This window comes from Bubalus kerabau, chromosome 17, assembly GCF_029407905.1.
Source record: "Bubalus kerabau isolate K-KA32 ecotype Philippines breed swamp buffalo chromosome 17, PCC_UOA_SB_1v2, whole genome shotgun sequence".
In the NCBI taxonomy this organism is placed as follows: Eukaryota; Metazoa; Chordata; class Mammalia; order Artiodactyla; family Bovidae; genus Bubalus; species Bubalus kerabau.
In genome coordinates, this window is record NC_073640.1 from 32,696,987 (window position 1) to 32,717,845 (window position 20,859).

The following is a 20,859-nucleotide window of genomic DNA, read 5'->3' on the forward strand; positions in this document are numbered from 1 at the left end:
GTCTGCAGAGCCCTCATGTTCTCTGCTGCCCATTTCAGTTTACATTGAATATCTCATGTTATACATTAAATCCTATCTTATAACAGGCTATCTAAGTTACTGCCTGAAGATTTTGATCCCTTATATTTGAATAAAATTAATGTATCCACCCCTATGACCTGGGTAAGTTTCTAAAGCCACTGCAAATAAAAGATGATACAGCAAATCTCATATTTCATTGTCTAAATTCTACACAGATGACTTTCCTCAAAATTAAGGGAGACTGATAAATTGTTATTCCCAGGGCTCCCATGATGCTCCTATCTCTGATGACCAAATTTTAAAAGATAATAACGAACTGACTCACTGGACATGAGTCTGAGCAAACTCTGGGAGATAGTGAAGGACAGGGAAGCCTGGCATGCTGCAGTCCATGGGGTCACAAAGAGTCCGACTGAACAACAACGACATTAACTTCCTTTATATTGAATCATCAAGAGAAAGAATGTGATTGTTTTAGGACAAATTTATTTTAAATATGAGGGAGAAACTTGAGCAGCATAAGGAAAAAAAAGAAAAATGAGGAGGTCATGAGCATTTTCTCACTTAAACAGGACTTTCCTCATTTCTACATCAGTTTGGTTTATGTAGGGAGACTGAAGACATGATATCATCTAAAAGAAATTCCTTTTTTGTCACATTTCAGAATCAGCTGCCTTGTCACTCTGAGAGGCAGTACAGAGCTTGATAACATTCGAACACCAAAATGCCTCATGTTTCTATAAGACACTGAGGTTTACTTCACCATTTTCTGAGTGCTGTCTATGGCACTAGCTCTTGTCATCATTGTCTCAAATCGTTCTGCGCCTCTATCATCGCTGAACCTCTCCCAGTCTCTTGCAGTGCACCGTTCAGGACCATAGACTACAAAGCATCTCCCTATGCCTCTAACATCATCGCTCAAAGGTCTCTTGCCTGTTGCCCTAACTGCCATTGAAATCTTCCAAGAACGTTGCACATTATTTCGGCCGTACCTTCCTTTTGTTTAATACATATTTTCTGAGATACCGACTATGTGTTTGGCCTTGTGAGGGGCACTGGAGGACAGTAATGAACAGTAAAAGCACAGGCTCCACCTTCAGGGAGCTTTATTACAGCCAAGCACTCCACAAGGAATTCATCAGTCAATGATAAATCTGTATGAAGAAAATTACAGAATGATATGAAGTCTTCAACAGACTTGGAGAAAGTGATCCTTATCTGAGACTGGAAGGATGAATAGGAGTTAAGAGTCTTCTGGGCAAAATCAATGGCATGTATGAAGACTCTGAGGCCTTCAGACATGAGGAACAAAAAGCAGGCCAGTAAGGCAGAGAATACATCTAGAAAACACGGGGATGTTGACATGGTTTAATTGTGCAGAACATTCTCAGCCATGGTATAAATCTTGATCTATATCAGAAAAGCAGTGGAGATAGACTGACGTTCTATAAACAGGAACATGCCATATCAGAGGATGCATTAGAACAGGGCAGTAGTGAATCCAGACAACCAGTATGGAGTCTAGGCAGAGGGCTAAGTGGATTCTAGTCTCTTGAAGTAGGATTGGTGAGAGAAGGCACAGTGGTTGAAAAGTAGAATGTGACTCTTATTTATTGTAAAATGTCTCAAATCCACTTACATTTATTTCTCAGAGCAAGGGAAAAGCACTCAAGTATATGTGTAAGAGAATGCCATGCTCAAAACCATGTTTTGGAAATATCACCCTTGCTAATGTAGACTGGAGGAAAGCAGTAATAAATATGACCTGGGACTTGTTTGTAACCAAAAAAATACAGCAGAGGTGACCGAGAGTGCATGTTCGTGTGGACGTGCCAATTTTATCTGAGATTGCAATGTCTCCCACACCAAGACTCTCTCTGGCTGACTGTGAAGCAACTGGCCACCTTCTGAGCTGCCATTTGGAAAGTCCCTGTAGCAAGGAGTGGAGAGTCCACCAGACACAGGTAGCAAAGAAGCTGAGCCCTTCAAGGACCTGAATGCTGACAACAACCACGAGACCTTGGAATTGGGTGCTTGCCTGTCAAGCCTCAGATGAGACCTCAGCCCCCATGGAAACCCCAATGTCAGCCTCGCAAGATCCTAAAGCAGCAGAACCCACAGCCGTCCTAAACAGGTCGACCATAGGAACCGTGAGATAATAAATGTGGGTTGTTAAAAGCTGTGAAATTTGTGGTAATGTTGTCACACAGTGACAAATAACAGATGCATTCAATCTTTTCATTTTTTTTTGTTTTGTTTTTTAGAAAACTAATGCACTGGTTTTACCAATAACAGAAACTTATGCTTTTTGAAAGATGCTGTTAAAATAAGGAAATGATAAACCACAAACTGGGAGAAAACATTTGCAAATCAAAGAACTCTTTAAAGTTCAATAAAAATCAACCAACTACCCAATTAAAAAATGGGCAGAAAACTTGAACAGATAATACAGATGGCGAATAAGGAAAGGATAGTTGACGTTGTCTCTGACCAGGGAAATGAGTGCAAACCCTAAAGAAATAACATATCTACTAAAATGCCCTTCAAATGTGACACATGGTGCTGGTGAGGGTGTAGAATCACTGCAGCTCTTTTGTGGGGAGAGGATTTGGGGTTTGTGGCTGGAGGTGACTTCCAGAAGGGCTGAGGACAAAAGGGCAGATGCACTCAGTTTTCAATGTGCTGGTTGTTAACCAAGGCACCTCAATCTCACGTTTCTGTGTCACATGGGCAGTCTGAGTTGTAGGCCTGGAACTCAGAGCAAAGTTTAGAAATAAGATGCTAATTTCAGAGGGTGAACTTAAAAGAAAATAAAAGAGAGAAGGGCATTCACAGAAACAGAGGGTAAGGATATCATCTGAAGTAAAGCTAATGGATTAATCAATTATTTGCTTTGGATATAAGAGCTTAATTCTGAAAATGTATCATAAACAAAAATATCAGAAAGACTCAGTTCTACGTACATCAATGCTCAGAGAATTCAGAAGCAGCATGCTGATGAGAAAGGAAGTCAGGGTAACCTTCCTAATATACAGCTATGGCTCAAAGCTGGGGCAAAACTGACATTTATTGAAATATTGCATGTCAGGCAGAGTATTTTATCCTTTCACATAATTTTCCTTTTCAAATCCCTTTTTTAGAAAAGAAACTCAGATTCTGAGAGGTAAATTCCCTTCTCATGGTCGTTCACTAGTTAGGAGAAGATCCACAATTCAAACAGTCTGGCTTCAAAGCTCCAGCTTTTATCTTTGAGCATTTCAAGAAAGCATTAAATCAGACACAAAGAAGCACATTTTTGTATTCTTTATGCAGTCCTAAGCCTAACCTTGAATCCCACATTCTAAGCATCTCCCCCTTCAAGTTGACTTCTATAGTATTAGAAGCTCTATAGAACTTAAAGAGCTACAGATATATCTAAAAACTCAGGCAAATCTTAGCATTAGTCAGGAATATCTTTTCTGTTCAAAGCAAATGCCAAGTCTAATGTGTTAGAATATCCCTTCAAAATCCAACATGGCCCTGGTCCCTGGGGCTGGGAGAAAGGGATCGTCAAAATGGCCTATGTTGCTATTGCTGATAACACAGCAATAACTCACTTTAATCATGTCATTTTGAAATATCTTCAGATTAAAAGTGTTTTACATGATGGATATAATGTAAAAGCTCCAATCCAATATTTAAAACAATTACACACGTTTAAATCCATCTACCTGCTTCCTCATTTGAATATGACAATAATTGCTTATATACACTCGGATCCTTCAGTTCAGTTCACTTCAGTAGCTCAATCACGTCCGACTCTTCGCGACCCCATGAACCGCAGCATGCCAGGCCTCCCTGCCTATCACCAACTCTCAGAGCTTACCCAACTCATGTCCATTGAGTCGGTGATGCCATCCAACCATTTCATCCTCTGTCGTCCCCTTCTTCTCCTGCCCTCAAACTTTCCCAGCATCAGGGTCTTTTTAAATGAGTCAGCTCTTCGCATCAGGTGGCCAAAGTATTGGAGTTTCAGCTTCAAAATCAGTCCTTCCAATGAACACCCAGGACTGATCTCCTTTAGGATGGCCTGGTTGGGTCTCCTTGCAGTCCAAGGGACTCTCAAGAGTCTTCTCCAACACCACAGTTCAAAAGCATCAATCCTTTGACACTCAGATTTCTTTATGGTTCCAACTCTCACATCCATACATGACCACTGGAAAAACCATAGCCTTGACTAGACGGACCTTTGTTGACAAAGTAATGTCTCTGCTTTTTAATATGTGGTCTACATTGTTCATAACTTTCCTTCAAGGAGTAAGCATCTTTTAATTTTATGGCTGTGATCACCATCTGCAGTGATTTTGGAGGCCCCAAAAATAAGGTCAGCCACTGTTTCCACTGTTTCCCCATCTATTTGCCATGAAGTGATGGGACTGGATGCCATGATCTTAATTTTCTGAATGTTGAGCTTTAAACCAACTTTTCCACTCTCTGCTTTCACTTTCATCAAGAGCTCTTTAGTTCTTCACTTTCTGCCATAAGGGTGGTGTCATCTGCATATCTGAGGTGATTGATATTTTTTTGGGCAATCTTGATTCCAGCTTGTGTTTCTTCCAGCCCAGAATTTCTCATGATGTACTCTGCATATAAGTTAAATAAGCAGGGTGACAATATACAGCCTTAACGTATCCCTTTTCCTATTTGGAACCAGTCTGTTGTTCCATGTCCAGTTCTAACTGTTGCTTCCTGACCTGCATACAGGTTTCTCAGGAGGCAGGTCAGGTTCTCTGGTATTCCCATCTCTTTCAGAATTTTCCACAGTTTTTTGTGATCCACACAGTCAAAGGCTTTGGCATAGTCTAAATACAGCAGAAATAGGTGTTTTTCTGGAACTCTCTTGCTTTTTCGATGATCCAGCAGATGTTGGCAATTTGATCTCTGGTTCCTCTGCCTTTTCTAAAACCAGCTTGAACATCTGGAAGTTCATGGTTCATGTATTGCTGAAGCCTGGCTTGGAGAATTTTGAGCATTACTTTACTAGCATGTGAAATGAGTGCAATTGTGCTGGGTTCCTTAGGCCTAGGAATAGAGAAATGATGCTGAAATCACTTCCACTGTGCAGGAAATCAATCCTTTAGCTACTAGAGAGAGCCCACACAGTCCTGCTCTGCTCCCCTGTCTAGACTTCTGAGCAGCTGATTTCACACGTTTTGTTCTCATCACTTCCAAAGATCTCTGTTGTTGTTGTGTAGTCACTAAGTCATATCTAACTCTGCAACCCTATTGTCTGCAGCATGCAAGGCTTCCCTGTCCTTCACTATTTCCCATGGTTTGCTCAAACTCATCTCCATTGAGTCAGTGATACCATCCAACCATCTCATCCTCTGTCACCCCCTTCTCCTCCTGCCTTCATTCTTTCCCAGCATCAGGGTCTTTTCCAATGAGTTGGCTCTTTGCATCAGGTGGCCAAAATATTGGAGCTTCAACTTCAGCATCAGTCCTTCCACTGAGTATTCAGGGTTTCCTTTAGTATTGACTGGTTTGATCTCCTTGCTTCCAGGGACTCTCAAGAGTCTTCTCCAGAACCACAGTTTGAAAGCATCAATTCTTTAGGGCTTAATGTTCTTTATGGTCCAACACTTACATCCACACATGACTATTGGAAAAATCATCCAAAGATCTAAAGACATGGCAATAGGTCCTCTGAGTCAGAAGGAAGCAAGCAATTTTAATTGGTACCCTGCCATGCAAACCTTAGGCAAGCCAAGTTCCCAGGGGTATCTCCTGGCATCCCTCAGCCATCTCAGTTATCATGGTTTCTGCAATGATAGTTTTGCATGCCTTTGAACAAGCCTCAAGAAAGCAGGATATCTACCCTAACAGATCATGTGCGAAGTCACTTCAATCGTGTCTGACTTTCTGCAACCCTATGGACTGTAGGCTGTCAGGCCCCTCTGTCCATAGATTCTCCAGGCAAGCATACTGGGTGGGTTGCCATTTCCTCCTCCAGGGGATCTTCCCAACCCAGGGATTAAACCTTCATCTCCTGCATTGGCAGGCAGAATTTTTTTGTTTTTATTTATGTATTTATTTATTTAGTATTACTGAGCTACCAGGGAAGCCTATATCTCACATTATACTTATCTAAGAGTATGTATATACTTCATGATATTTATCAATATATTTATCTGATATTTACCTTCTCTGTTTATGGTGATACTGGGGGTAGGATAAAGTTCTTTAAAGGACAATTTATATAAATAAAATTATAATAGTTCTAACACAGCAGTTCCATGTAAGCTAATGGGATATTTGATACCAGACAACAATCCTGGGTTTCCATTGTTGCTCAGCTGATAAAGAATTTGACTGCGATGCAGGAGAACTTGGTTTGATTCCTGGGTCAGGAAGATCCCCTGGAGAAGGGATAGGGTACCCATTTCAGTTTCCCTGAGCTTCCTTGGTGGCTCAGTCAGTGAAGAATCTGCCTGCAATGTGGGAGACCTGGGTTCAATCCCAGGGTTGGGAAGTTCTCCTAGAGGAGGGCATGGCAACCCACTCCAGTATTCTTTCTGGAGAATCCCCATGGACAGAGGAGCATGGTGGGCTACAGTCCATAGGAATGCAAAGAGTTGGACACAACTGAGCAACTAATACTTCACTCAGAGAAAACAAACACACGGAGGTTGAAACCAAAAGCAAAAATAAAGTGGGAGAGGTAGAATGGTAGTTTTTTGAAATGGATGCTATTTTAATTAGTGAATCTGATAGGACTAAGATGAGATCTGTTTCAGACAGATTAGATACTTATACCTCCCACAGGTACAGATTTACCACTGGTGGAGCTAACCATGGCTTTGATATGGAAGTCTCTCCTTAGCTTAGCTGCCTTGAGCTTGGTGTATAATGAAAGGTCACCCCAAATAACATACTTAATATTAAAGTCACCTTCCAGCACTGGAACACAAAGGAAAAGAGGGGACGAGAAAAGAGAATCAATAGGGTAAATAAATATAAAAAATCAATATATTCACTGGTTCATTCACCAGTCTTGTAAACTTGGTAGACCTGGTTTCAAGCTTGGATGTAGAGAGAAAACTGACTCCAGAGCAAAAGCAGTGCATGAGTCCAGCTGTATAAAGTACAAAGCAGGCAAAACTTCTCTATGCTTTTAGAAGGATTTGGTTCCTCTGTGGGAACAGTGACAAGAAAAAGGCACAAGAGTGCATCTCGCAGGGCTGTGAACTCTTCTGATTCATCTGGGCGCCAATTACACACGTCTGTTGGGTTTGTGAGCTTGTGCCCTTAACAATATACACATTTTACTGTGTGGATATCACACACCAGTGCACAGTTTAAAAACACGGGGACTTCCCTGATGGTCTGGTGGTTAAGAATCTGCCTTGCAATGCAGCAGACACAGGTTTGATCCCTGGTCCTGGAAGATCCCACTTGCTTGCAGGCAACTAGGCACAGGCCACGACTACTGAAGCGCTTGAGCCTGGGTGCCAGGCTAGAGAGTGTGTGCGTCACAGTGAAGACTCTGCATGCTACAACCAAAACCCAGCACAGCCAAATAAGCTTAAACAAAAAGTAAAAATCTGTCTGGGGGACAAGAAAATCCACATTGTTGAAAAGCTGAATAGAAATATGAATTGCTGTCTACACTTATGAAAAAGCTAACTGAACCATGCCCTTAGCACTGCATTGAGCAGCAGTAACGATGCTGAATTCAGATCATATGGTCTTATTATTTCCCTTGCTGTGTGGTCCCCCAAAAGGCCCCTCACAGTGCGCTTGTGTCAAGTTGACTAGAGCTGTGCGACACTGTAAGAACAACTCTTAAGATGGATACTGGCACTTCTTTCATTTAACTTTGACACTGTAACTTGTTACCTACACACAAATGTGTGAGAAATGTTTGATATTATGCCATTGTTACTGAATGGTATTAGCAGCCTTAATAATTACACTGGAAGAGCAATACAAAAAAAAAAAATCCTGGGGTGATTATCATTATTCAGATTCTGTCAAGGTGAGAAAAAGGACAATAAAGACATGTTCAGGAATGAATTTTGCCCTTTGTTTTCCATCTTGATCATCCAGTTTTTCTTTAATACTAATTTTAAAAAAGAACAAAGCACAAAAGGCTGTAGTAGGATCGGAGAATATAAATGGATACAAGAGTGACACTCCACTCAGCATGAAGAGTCTTTTCAGGCTGAACTCAGAATATTCCTTCCTCATTGTCTCCTTCTCACTCAGGTTAAGTAGATGCATAGTCCTTTCACAAGTCTGCCAGAAGGGATAAACCACTCCAATTCTAACTTTCCCAAGAATCTAAATTTCAGTTCATTGTTTTAATATGGACAGCAGTCAAAGACAGTAAAAGAAAAACAAAACAAAAGATCAAACACCCTCTTATTGTATTAAGAAGACATGTGCCACATATCATTAATATCCATCCATACCATGCCTTGCCCTAAAGTGTCAGGATCTTTTATAAGGAAGACACAACAGTGATAGTCAATTCTCTAGGCTCATATAATGAGAAAACCGCACACCATTTGAGTGGATATAAATATTTATCATTTTATACACTGTTTACGTAGCCAAGGAGAAAGACATTTCTATCACTACTCTCTGAAAGGCCAGAACTCCTTGGAATAACTGCTCACAGTCACCCACAGCATCCAGCAGACAATTTTCGATTTCTTAGGAAATTTTTGTTTTTAAAAAGCCAACTATCCCTTGACCTGATCTTTTTTTGAGTTGTCATACATGGAGAAACAGAAATAACATGGAAACCAGAGATGGGAAGTGAGACTCCATGATTCCACGTGTTCCTAGAGGGCATCCCTGGTGGCTCAGCTGGTAAAGAATCCACCTGCAGTGCCAGAGACCTGGGTTCGATCCCTGGGTTGGGAAGATCCCCTGGAGAAGCGAAAGGCTACCCACTCCAGTATTCTGGCCTGGAGAATCCCATGGATACAGTCCATGGGGTCGCAAAGAGTTGGACACGACTGAGTGACTCACAGTGTACAGTGTATTCCTAGAACCAGAGACTAAGAAATCCAACATGAGAAGCATAACTTTTCTGTTTCTCTAATATTAGTATATATTATGAAAGGATGATGTGTACCTGATGGTGCCTAAGTTCACATATTTCCATGTTGAGCTACTTCTAAAGATACTATTTCATTATCTTCTCAGTCCTTATGGAAAATGCCTGGGGTTGAGCTAACTGAACTAGATTTGGTGAAATGTCTATCTGTGTATGAGAAAAAAAGAAACCCTTCACAAACTGGCTATCCATTATGTGGTTATACATACTGCCATCGGGGAGATGGTCCATTGCAAGGGCATAAACACACATGGGTTTGGCTGACATTATTTGGGTGCTCACTACAAGCTTGAAAGAGAGCCTCCATAGATGGTTGTTGACTACCAGATTTTCACTCCTGTATTCATTTTTTTTAGCATAGACTTTCAAAAAGCAGCAACAGGCAGAGTAACACTGGTAGTGACAGCTTGGTGAACAGTGTCCATGAACACATTTTCAAAGACTAGAAATAGGAGAACCCATTTTGACCAGAAGAATGGAAAATTTAAAAATCCTCTGGGGCAGCATTTCCCAAAGGCACCGAAATCTGACAACATTTTAAGACAATTCCTATTTACAGTGTGATCACTGGAACTCATACAAGCACATCCATTCATGTCTATATTAATGGATTTTTTTCCTACGATTTCTCCCATTGTTTTGCCTGTTAATGAATGAAGGATGTCTTTATATAATGTTTTAAATATTACTGATAGAGTTTTGTGGCCAATATTTTGGTTAAATTGATTAAAATGTATAATAAAACTAAATACATTCTTATTGAAAGATGCATCAGATATACTCCTAGGTTATTTCAACTGAATTAAAAACTTATTTCTAAACAAAAATCTGTACATGAATGTTTATAGCAGTTGTATTTATAATTACACAATGTTGGAAACAATCAAAATATACTTCAATAGACAAAAGGATGAACAAACTATGGTAACCCATACAAAGGAATACTATTTAGTATATACTGAGCACTCAAGAATTGATGCTTTTGAATTGTGGGGTTGGAAAAGACTCTTGACTGTCCCTTGGACAGCAAGGAGATCCAACCAGTCCATCCTAAAGGAAATCAGTCCTGAATATTCATTGGAACGACTGATGTTGAAGCTGAAACTCCAATAGTTTGGCCACCTGATGCCAAGAGCTGACTCATCTGAAAAGACCTTAATGCTGGAAAGATTGAAGGCAGGAGAAGGGGATGACAAGGATGAGATGATTAGATGGCATCACCAACTCAATAGGCATGAGTTTGAATAATCTCCGGGAGTTGGTGATGAACAGGGAGGCTTGGCATGCTGCAGTCCATGGGGTCACAAAGAGTCAGACACAACTGAATGACTGAATTGGCCTGACATACTATTTTATTATATTTATAGGATATTTTAGAAAAGACAAAGATATAAAGTCAATAGGGGGTTAGAGAATGAGGAAGTTAACAGGTAAAGCTCACGGCTTTCCTTAAGGTAGGAAAACTATTCCATCTGATACAGTAATGATAGACATGTGTCACAATGAACTTATCAAAATCAATAGCGCGTGCAAAATTTAATACATGTAGATTTAAAAAAATGAGATGTGGAGTTCCCCAGAATGGACTGCAAACCGTGACAAAATAATATAATTATACTACCACTGTATTTTAAAAACTCAAGTGTATAAATACAGATCTCCACACATATTTGTCCTCCCTCTATCATCTGGGAGAGTCTAAAATCAAAGGCAATCCGGCAGTAACAAATGCAATTAGCACACTTCGCTTCTAAAGACCCCAACAAAAGAAACCAGGGCTCCTTGGAGATAGAGGTAATTCCAGAAGCGGGGCAATAAATATACAAGATGAGCCTGAAGCATCCTGCGCATCAGCAGGTGGACTTCTCTGGTGGTACAGTGGATAAGAATCTGCCTGCAATGCAGGAGACCCGGTTTGATTTTTGGATCATGAAGATCTCCTGGAGAAGGAAATGACAACCCACTCCAGTATTCTTGCCTGGAAAATCCCATGGACAGAGGAGCCTGGCAAGCTACTATCCATGGCGTAGCAAGAGTCAGACACAACTTAGTGACTAAACCACATTGATAATGTCACAAAATGTCAGTTTTCCTCCCCCAACACTCTAACCCATTAGACAAATCTAAAATGAGGGAAATTCTACAAAAATACCTGACCAGTTCTCCCTACAAGTGTTAAAATGTAGTGTCAATATCAATTCATTAATTTTAAAAAAGTTTACCACACTAATGTAAGATGTTAATATTGATAATAGTGAAATGTGGGTGTGAAGGTATATGGGGACTCTATTATAATTTCACAACCTTTCCATAAATCTAAAACTCAAATTCAAAGTTTACTTAAAACTAAAAGAAGCTCCACACACTTAAGCATATGATTTTTTATTTTTTAAAAACATCCCATAGCTGGGAACAGATGTTCGCTCCATATGTATCCAAAGATATGACCTTAAGTCAAGGCTTATACAGGGACATGATAATTCTAGAAGAGAGAACACTGGTATCCAATTTAACAAGTCTCTGGTTTTGGATTTTGATCCTAGAGCCTCCTAATTAAGTTAATATGGCCACACTAAACCACATTAGTCCGCTAGGGTTGCCATAACAAAACACTCCAGCCTAGGTGATTTCTACAACAGGAGTTAATTTTCATACAGTCCTAGAGGCTGGGAGTCCAAGTTCAAGGCGCTGGCAGGGTTGGTTTCTCCCAAGGTCTCTCTTTGGCTTGCAGATGGTCGCTCTTCTTGTGTCTTGTCACACAGCGGTCCTTGTGTTCATATGTGCCCCTGGAGTCTCTGTGTCCAAATTCCTACTTCTGGCAAGGACACCAGTCAGACTGGACCAGCGCCTGACCATTTGTCCTCACTTAACTTTAATCACCTCTTCAAGGGCCTTACCTCCAAATACAATCTCATTTGAAGGTCCTGGGGGTTAGAGCTTCAGTACGTTAATTTTGTGAAATAGAACTCAGCCCACAACACAAATAAATGTATATCTGTATTTTTTTCAGTAAAGATATGATAATAACATGCAACCAACAATATATAAAATTTTATATAATACGTAATGTGCACTGATAACACTAGACATATATAATGCTCTTTTCTAAAAATCTATGCAGTGTTTTCCACAGGACCCAGCCTACAACGGAAGCTAAATAAAGTGTATCTGTCATGATTTTGTTTTCGATAAGTTTAGCTACACTGGGATTATTTTTCTAGAATTCCCTTTCCTATGTTTGTCCTGGTTAGGTTTGGCGTGAGCTTTTGCAGGCAGAAGTGGAGAAGGCAGAGACAACATCAATGAAGGATATTGGACACTGGGGCAGTGCATGCCTGACTCAGCAGGTTCTCAAGCACACCATGAAGACAGGGAGCAGAATCCAGCTCACGGCTCCTTCAGCAGCTCTAGGCTGTGCTCCTCCAGAATGCCTAAGTCCTGGCCCAGGTCCAGCCCTGTGACCAAGGGCATCAGCTGCTCCTGCAGGAACATTGAGGTGGAAGTGCCAGGTACAGGCTCCTTTTGGATTCCAGTGTATTCCTGGTCTCTTCCACTTCACTTCTGGTTTTCCTTCCTGTCCAATGCAGAGAAAAGAGCTTGTCTATCAATTCTATTGTTGTGTATAGTCTAATCTCTATAACAACTCCTTCCTTACTCTGTGGACTGCTAGTTTCTCTGCATGCCTGATGTTGTTGTTCAGTCCCTAAGTTGTGTCTGACTGTTTGGAACCCCATGGACAGGCAGGCCAGGTTTCCCTGTCCTTTGCTATCTCCCAGAGTTTGCTTAAACTCATGTCCATTGAGTCAGTGATGCCAGGCAACCATCTTCTCCTCTGTCGCCCCCTTCTCTTCCTGCTCTCACTTTCCCAGCGTCAGGGTTTTTCCAGTGGGTCAGTTCTTGGCATCAGGTGGCCAAAGTATTGGAGCTTCAGCATCAGCTCTTTCAATGAATATCCAGGGTTAATTTCCTTTAGGATTGACTGGTTTGATCATGCTTGATGAGCAGCTCTTATTTTTACCCATCATAAGACTTTGAGTATATTTTAAGCTTGTGTGCCTCAGTTTTAAGGAGGGAGGAGGGTTCAGGATGGGGAACACATGTATACCTGTCGCGGATTCATTTTGATATTTGGCAAAACTAATACAATTATGTAAAGTTTAAAAATAAAATAAAATTTAAAAAAATAAAAATAATAAAATTCACTTCATAAGGTTGTTGTTAGGATCAAATGAATATACATGAATAGTGTGTTTGGCATAAACTTTTAAATATTAATCTCTGTGTAGTCCTAAAACAATTATTCATTATGGTAACCTTAAGTGACTAACGTTGCTTTGGATTTCAGAAGAAACACATATCAACATCTCAACACCTATTCCAGAGACAGTTATATGGTGAATTTCCCCTCTCCTGCCCTCAGTGTATTTCTTGAACTCAAACCACTCTTGCGGCTTGCAAAGATTCATAATTGGTATATAAAGACGAAATCCAGAAAGTCTGACATGGTTATAAAGAGAAGACTCCTTGGTGTCATGTTCCCTGACAAAAAGAAAATGAATAAAATCATCTTCAACACTGGCACAAATATGATTATACTGACTTTACAGTCTTCTAGTACAGACACCAGACACAAGGAAGAAAGCCTTGTTGGCTTAGAATCAGACATGAGTCTGAGACAATCCGTATGTTCCCACTTACAGCCTCATAATGTAACTTTTTTTTTTTAGGGTATCTAATTATAATATCAAATACACACACACATGCAAACTTGCATTTCTTTCCTCCATACATCTACATACATAACTTTATCCTCAGTTCTTTTAACAGCTTATATATCTTCTTTACCATTTTTTTATGTACATGCATACTTTGTTTTATTAGGCTTCATAGATACTGCATGTTTTGATTTTTTTTTTTTTTTTTTACAAATTAGAGGTATGTGGCAAACCTGTGCTGTCAGATGATGATTAGGTCAGCACTTTTTAGTAATTTTTTAGAAATTAAAGTGTGTACACATTTTTAGATATAATGTTATTGTGCACTTAATAAACTACAGTATAGCATAAACATGACTTTTATATACACTGAGAAACCAAAACATTTTGCAACTTGCTTTATTGCAGCAGTCTAGAACCCAACTGGCAATATCTCTGAGGCATGCCTGTATTGATCTATATGCTTATCTATGCATGTGGCTATCCTGCTATTTAAATTTCATCATATTTTTCTCTATGTAACATTACTGATAAGAATAGAAAAAATGGCACATATCTCACATAACTGTGATTGCTAATCAACCAAAGAATAAAAGCAATTTGGGCCTAAAACTCAAATAGCAATTTTCCAAGTCCAGTGAATCCAGGAAGCACAACTATTAAGTCCACTATGCACAAACATAAAAATCGAAGAAATAATATTAAAAAATGTTCAAACTCTAGGAACCCCTACCAGCTCTGAGAGGTAAGATATTGACAAAGGTGTCCCACATTCATTTTCAGCCAAGACTTCAGGATTTCACAAATGCGTGTTTCAGAGCTGCCCTGACATGCAGTGCATCCCTTTCTCTGACAGGCGAATGTGGGCAAAGGCTGAACTCTATATGCTTTTTCTCTCTAGCCCCTTTTAATTCATGATTTTCTGAAATGGGCATGTAACAAAAAGTCTAACACTGTAGGTATTGATGCTAATACACAGAGCTCTAGACACAAACATGGCTTGAATAACTTAAGAATGATTTGCCCTTTTGCCTCAAAAAATCAATAAATGTGTTGAATCCTAAAATATCCATTCTTATTAATCTATGAGGACAAAGAGATAGAAAGACAACAGGATCATGGAACTGTCTGGGTAGAATTCCACCCATGTTTCTTAAACTTCCATCTGCAATACAATGTTTTTTGTTGTTGTTGAGTGTTTTGATTTTCCTTATAAGTACAGGTTTACTGATATGAGAATACCTCTCAGTACTTCAAGTACCAAAAGATTACTTGAATCAGAAGCAGTAGATGTCTTACCTTTTCAGAAATGTTCAGGGTAGACTTGGATGAAGTATTATTCACCATAGAAAATCTACCAACAGGGAAGTGGGTGTAATTTCCAGAGAAGTTACCCAATGTATCCAGAAATAGAAAAATAAAAAATCTGAGTAGATGGACTCCCCTGGTGGTCCAGTGGTTAAGAATAAGCCTGCCAATACAGGGGATGTGCGTTTGATCCCTGGTCCAGGAATAGTCCACATCCCACAGGTCAACTAAGCCCATGCGCTGCAAGTACTGAGCCCATGTGCCAGAACTAGTGAAGCCCGTGCACCCTAGAGCCTGTGCTCCCCAACAGAAGAGCTCCCCAATGAAGAGCCCACACACAACTAGAGAGTGGCCCATGCTCGCCACAGCTAGAGAAAGCTGGCACACGGCAATGAAGACCGAGCACAGCCAAAAATAATAAAATAAATAAACAAAGCTTAAAAAATGTAAGTAGAAGACATATTTCTGAAGAGCTTAAAGAAACAATACCAGGATAATTAAACTGAGTTTAATTTGATAATCAAATTGAGTTTCATTGTGAGTGAGCACAGGGATAAAATAGAGGGAAAAAATAAAAGGGAAAGAAACAGAAAGTTAGCTTTAGCCACTGTTATGAATAGGCTGGGAAAATATTTACTGGCTAATGATTGAAATTCATTTTCTAGAAAGAATTCGAAGATTTCTGGTGTTTACATGAAATTCCTAAGTTAACAGTCCAAATCTACAAAAAGAGACCATTGAAAACTTCCAGTTTATGTTGGCAATGAAACCCCGAAATAGAGTTGGGTCTGGAGTTCTTGAGGCAGCCCTAAAATGACTAGTTCTATAATTTTAACTATTTTCAAAGTGACTCTAGAAGGTAGATTTCTGTATAAGTTTAATAACTTCCCTAAGTTATCCTATAGGAGAAGTAAATGGCAGCCCACTCCAGTACTCTTGCCTGGAGAATCCCATGGACAAAGGAGCCTGGCAGGCTACAGTCCATGGGGTTGCAAGAGTCAGACATGACTTAGCAACTAAAACACCACCACAAGCTATCCTATCTGCATTCATGTATTTGGGTTGATATTTAGCCCATAGAACATTAAAACTAAAGATATCAGGATTATAAGTTGACCAAAAAATAGTAAGAATCCCATTAGAAACAGTACAATAAATTGATTGTATATTGTTATCACTTAATTGATTCATAAAATGTCCCCTTACGGTTTAGAGACTACAGAGGAGTAAGCATTAAAGCAACATTTGATGGAAGGAGTTTTCTCTTCACAGAAGCCTTTCAAATAAACCTTGTTTATATCCCCATCATTATACACCAATCTTGTTCTTAGCCACCATGTAGAAATAACAATGCCTTTTCGAAGACTAAGTGGTTTTAGGTACCTCTCACAGTTTATTGCCAGTAAATTTCCCATTTGTATACTCCAGTAATTTCTAAGCCATAGATCAATTAGGGAGACCTTTGGGAACCACCAAAATCTGCATATCAGAAATCACTGCTTCATTTTTATCATAAGATAGAAGAAAACATTCAGTTACTATACCAACTGTCTATGTAGTCCCTGGGGTCGCAAAGTGTCAGACACGACTTAGCAACTGAACAACAGGAACAGTGCAGGTCCCTTCCTTCTGCAGAACAGAAACTGTACAGTCCTCTCCCTTCTTGGGGTTTGGAAACCACAGCTGTTACAGATCCTGATACCAGGTAGAGCAGCTGGATTTCTTCGAAAAGTGTTTATTTCAATCTTCATGATTTCCCGCCCATGTTTTCCTAAAGAATTTCAATTTTGTTTGTCACTCTGAATTAAATAAGACAAAAACGATAATCAAATCCATCAAGATATGTTTTTCTCTCTCACTTTGCATCTCTCCTTTAAAATAGAGAAATGCTACCAAATCTTTTCAAAATCTAGCTGAGAGAGAGGAGGAAAACCACCACCTCTACATTATGAAAAAGATGTATGTTAGGTTTAAGACAGTTTGTCAGTATGAACATCCTTTGATCTTTTAAGCTTCTGTAACATAAACTGCTTCTTTAATAATGAAAAATATGAAAATGAATTTCTAATTATTAATTGGGGAAACTTCTTTTTATGGGATGAAAATGTCTATCGGGCAGTGACAAGAATAACAAGCTAATGCATATAAGCTAGAGTCATCATAATTTTTAATTTGCTCTTTAGAAATTGCAAATTTGACTATTTAGCTGCATGTTAAATTAACATGTGACCTAACATAGATTCAAAATTCTCTTCTCATTAGACATGTGTTTTTATAACTTTCATAGTATAAAATGATGCAGTTTTGCAAGATACTTTTTAAAAATAGTTTCTGGGATCATATAAATGTCTGAAATCTCCAAAAGGGCATAAAATATGAATTTATCAAATTCTTAGATACTAATAAACAGTCTGATGTATGACAATCATTTTCCTTTCTTTAATTTGGTGTTTACCAGTTAACTTTGATTTTTTTCAGTAAATCTATTTTGAGCACAGGTTGGAGCCACTGCCACAGGTCTGTTGTACCATAAATACAACTGAAATACACAAGAGAATAGAATTTGAGAGTATCATATAGTTTCCTGCCTCCATTCCTGACTGCCTGCCACCTAAACAGTTCATTCCAAAAGCCATTAAGTATGGCTGGGCAAGTAAGAATTCACAGAAAGGCAGGAAGGTGGAGGTAGAGTGAAACAGCGATAAACATTTGTGTCAGGGAGTCAGGGGACGGGCAGAGCAGCAAATGAAAATCACTTACTACAGCAGTGAGGGGTGATGCTAACCCCAAATACATCAAGGGAAAAGAAACAGGGGTCTCACTGTTGGAGAAAAAGAAACAATTAGAATGAACCTTGTGGTGTTGCTTTGGCATTGGAGGTATAGAGGTGAACTCATGGTACTGCATGTGGGGGTGTAGATTTGATCCTTTTGCTATAAGAAGACTTTATTAGGACAACTGGAGACCTCTGACTGAGGTGGGTGCATGCACTAGCAATGGTGTATCACTATTAATTCCCTAATTTTGAAGGTTGAATTGTGTTTGTGTAGAAAATCATCCATGTGGCAAAGACTGATTGAAGAATCTCATGGTGATGGGGTATAATCTCAGCAATGCACCCTCTAAAAGTTGAGGAAACATTAATTTGGACTACAACTGTAACTTCTCTCTAAGATTAAATGTATTCCAAATTAAAGGTGATGAACAACACAAAAGAAATAGACTGTATTTTACATGGGCCTTGGGTTTGAAGACGTTTACCATAAAAAAGGCTTCCCAGGTGGTGCTAACAGTAAAGAGGCCACCTGCCAGTGCAGGAGACAAGAGACACAGGTTTCATTCCTGGGATGGGAAGATCCTCTGGAGGAGGGCATGGCAACCCACTCCAATATTCTTGCCTGGGGAATCCCATGGATGGAGGAGCCTGGTGGGCTACAGTCTATGGGGTTGCAAAGAGTCAGACACAACTAAAGTGACTTAGCACACATATACACACCAAAATAGAACAAAATTACACAGAAAAGACATACTACTAGTGGTAAGAGAAGACAGGAGAGTGAGAATAAAACATAGAAGGGTCAACACTAAAACTACTCTCAAATGTTAACACTTTACCTTTGGCTGAGTCACTGTTTCAAGTAGAGTAAGTCCCCTTGCATATTATGTACTGACATCCATAACCTCTGTAGTTATGACCCTTTGCAAAGCAATGAGATTTTCCTTTCCAAAATAAATTTTACTAAGTAACCTCTTGACCTTCTGATTTTTTGATTAATATTTTTTGATGGAGAGTGCATTCTCTTTTGCAGTCACCACCAGGAAATCCAGAGTCAGTCCCAGTTATTCTCTTTAGTTTTTACTTTAATATTAACAGCACTTCAGCCCCAGTTATTCACCAAATGGCTCTCAATTAATTTTACTGTGATTTGAATTTCTATGTGATATATTGTTCTTATATTTTTAACATGCTGATATTCCTATTTTTAAAACTCTTTAAGATTTCACGCACACTTCTCTTTGTCCAACTCCTGTCTTCTTTGTCCAGCTCCTCAATTTAATTTGGAAAGTATGCTAACCTAAAGAGCTCTTCCACCTTGGAAAAACAGTAATTATTATTGATAGGCAACAGAATCATTAGGCAGTGGAATTATAGAGCATATATAAGTGAAGTTCTCTAGAGATATTATCAAAGTTTAGTATAGCATACTGGTTAAAACCTTGGAAAGAAGAGCCACATATCTGGATTCAATCCCAGCTCCACCATTTAATATCTCAGTTTGGATTATCTATTATTTTCCCCACTTTTCTGATTAAAAATAATGAATGGAAAAGTTAATATCAGTACTAATGTTAAAAGACTGTTGTGAATATTGCACACTTTTAACAGCATTGGGAATATAGCAACTTTTTTAATACACATTGATCACCATTAGAGAAGCCTTGCATCTCAAAGAAAACTAAGAAAACCTCCAGTGCCATGTTTTATACAACTTTGCACTCAACAACACAGTCATTCATACCAGCTCAAGTCCTACTTGGCTTTCTCATCCATCCCTTTATCTCCATCTTTACTAATATACCCTTTAGAATAAAATAGGGTTCATTCCAATGTACGCAATTGTGAAACACAAAGTTAAGGCTTCTTGAGCAACTTTTCATTGACTAAGGCATTCACAGGGCTTCCCTGTGAATGTTCAGTTGGTAAAGAATCTGCCTGCAATGCAGGAGACCCTGTTCAATCCCCGGGGAAGATCCACTGGAGAAGGGATAAGTTACCCACTCTGGTATTTCGGGGCTTCCCTTGTGGCTCAGCTGGTAAAGAATCCACCTGTGATTCTTTGATGTGAACCCAGGGAGACCTGGGTTCGACCCCTGGGTTGGAAGATCCCCTGGAGAAGGAAACAGCTACCCACTCCAGTATTCTGGCCTGGAGAATTCCTTGTACTGTCTAGTCCATGGGGTCGCAGAGTCAGACATGACTGAGCGACTTTCACTTCACTTTCAAGGCATTCATCTCATATACACAATTTATTGAATGATACTAGTATAAGCAGCTCAAAGATGGTTGTGAAGAAACAAATATCAACTGAGCACCAACTCTATGGCTATGCCAAGTAATTCGAATATACTCATTGAATTTTTCCAAACATATTTTCTTAGGTAAGGATTCTTATGCACACTACACAGAGAAGGTAAGGCTTAGATGGGTTATATCACTAACACAGGTAGAAAGCAGACTTGCAGACAAATTTTCTGAGATTCTATTTCCAAGCTAAATACAGAGTTCATTTTACCTGAACCCAGGGGTGGATGCAAGAGATGAGAGTTTGATCTCTGGGTTGGGAGGATCCCTTGGAGTAGGAAATAGCAACCCACTCTAGTATTCTTGCCTGAAAAATTCCATGGACAGAGGATTCTGGTGGGCTATAGTCCACAGGGTAGCAAAGAGTCAGACGCAACTCAGCATAGGAGTGAAAACACAATCAGGGTCTACAGTCCTTCACTCCAATATCCAATAGCATAAAAATATTTAAAGTGTCTGGAACCTTGCTAGCTTGGGATCCACAGTTAAAATCAGACAAGCTCACACATCGCTCTTTATGCAATATTGCTATAAAAGTGAATTCTCATCAAGTTCTGAAATAAACAGTAGAATATAAAAGAGCTCTGCCTCCAGTTTCCAAATAAGATACTTCTAAAATAATTTGG

At 39.4% G+C, this 20,859-nt stretch overlaps 1 protein-coding gene across 2 annotated transcripts in view; it reads right to left on the minus strand.

Annotated features, from left to right (window-relative positions):
* Positions 1-20,859, minus strand: part of CDH8 (cadherin 8) — a 401,377-nt gene that overhangs the window by 237,692 nt on the left and 142,826 nt on the right. The gene's annotated exons all lie outside the window — the stretch shown is intronic.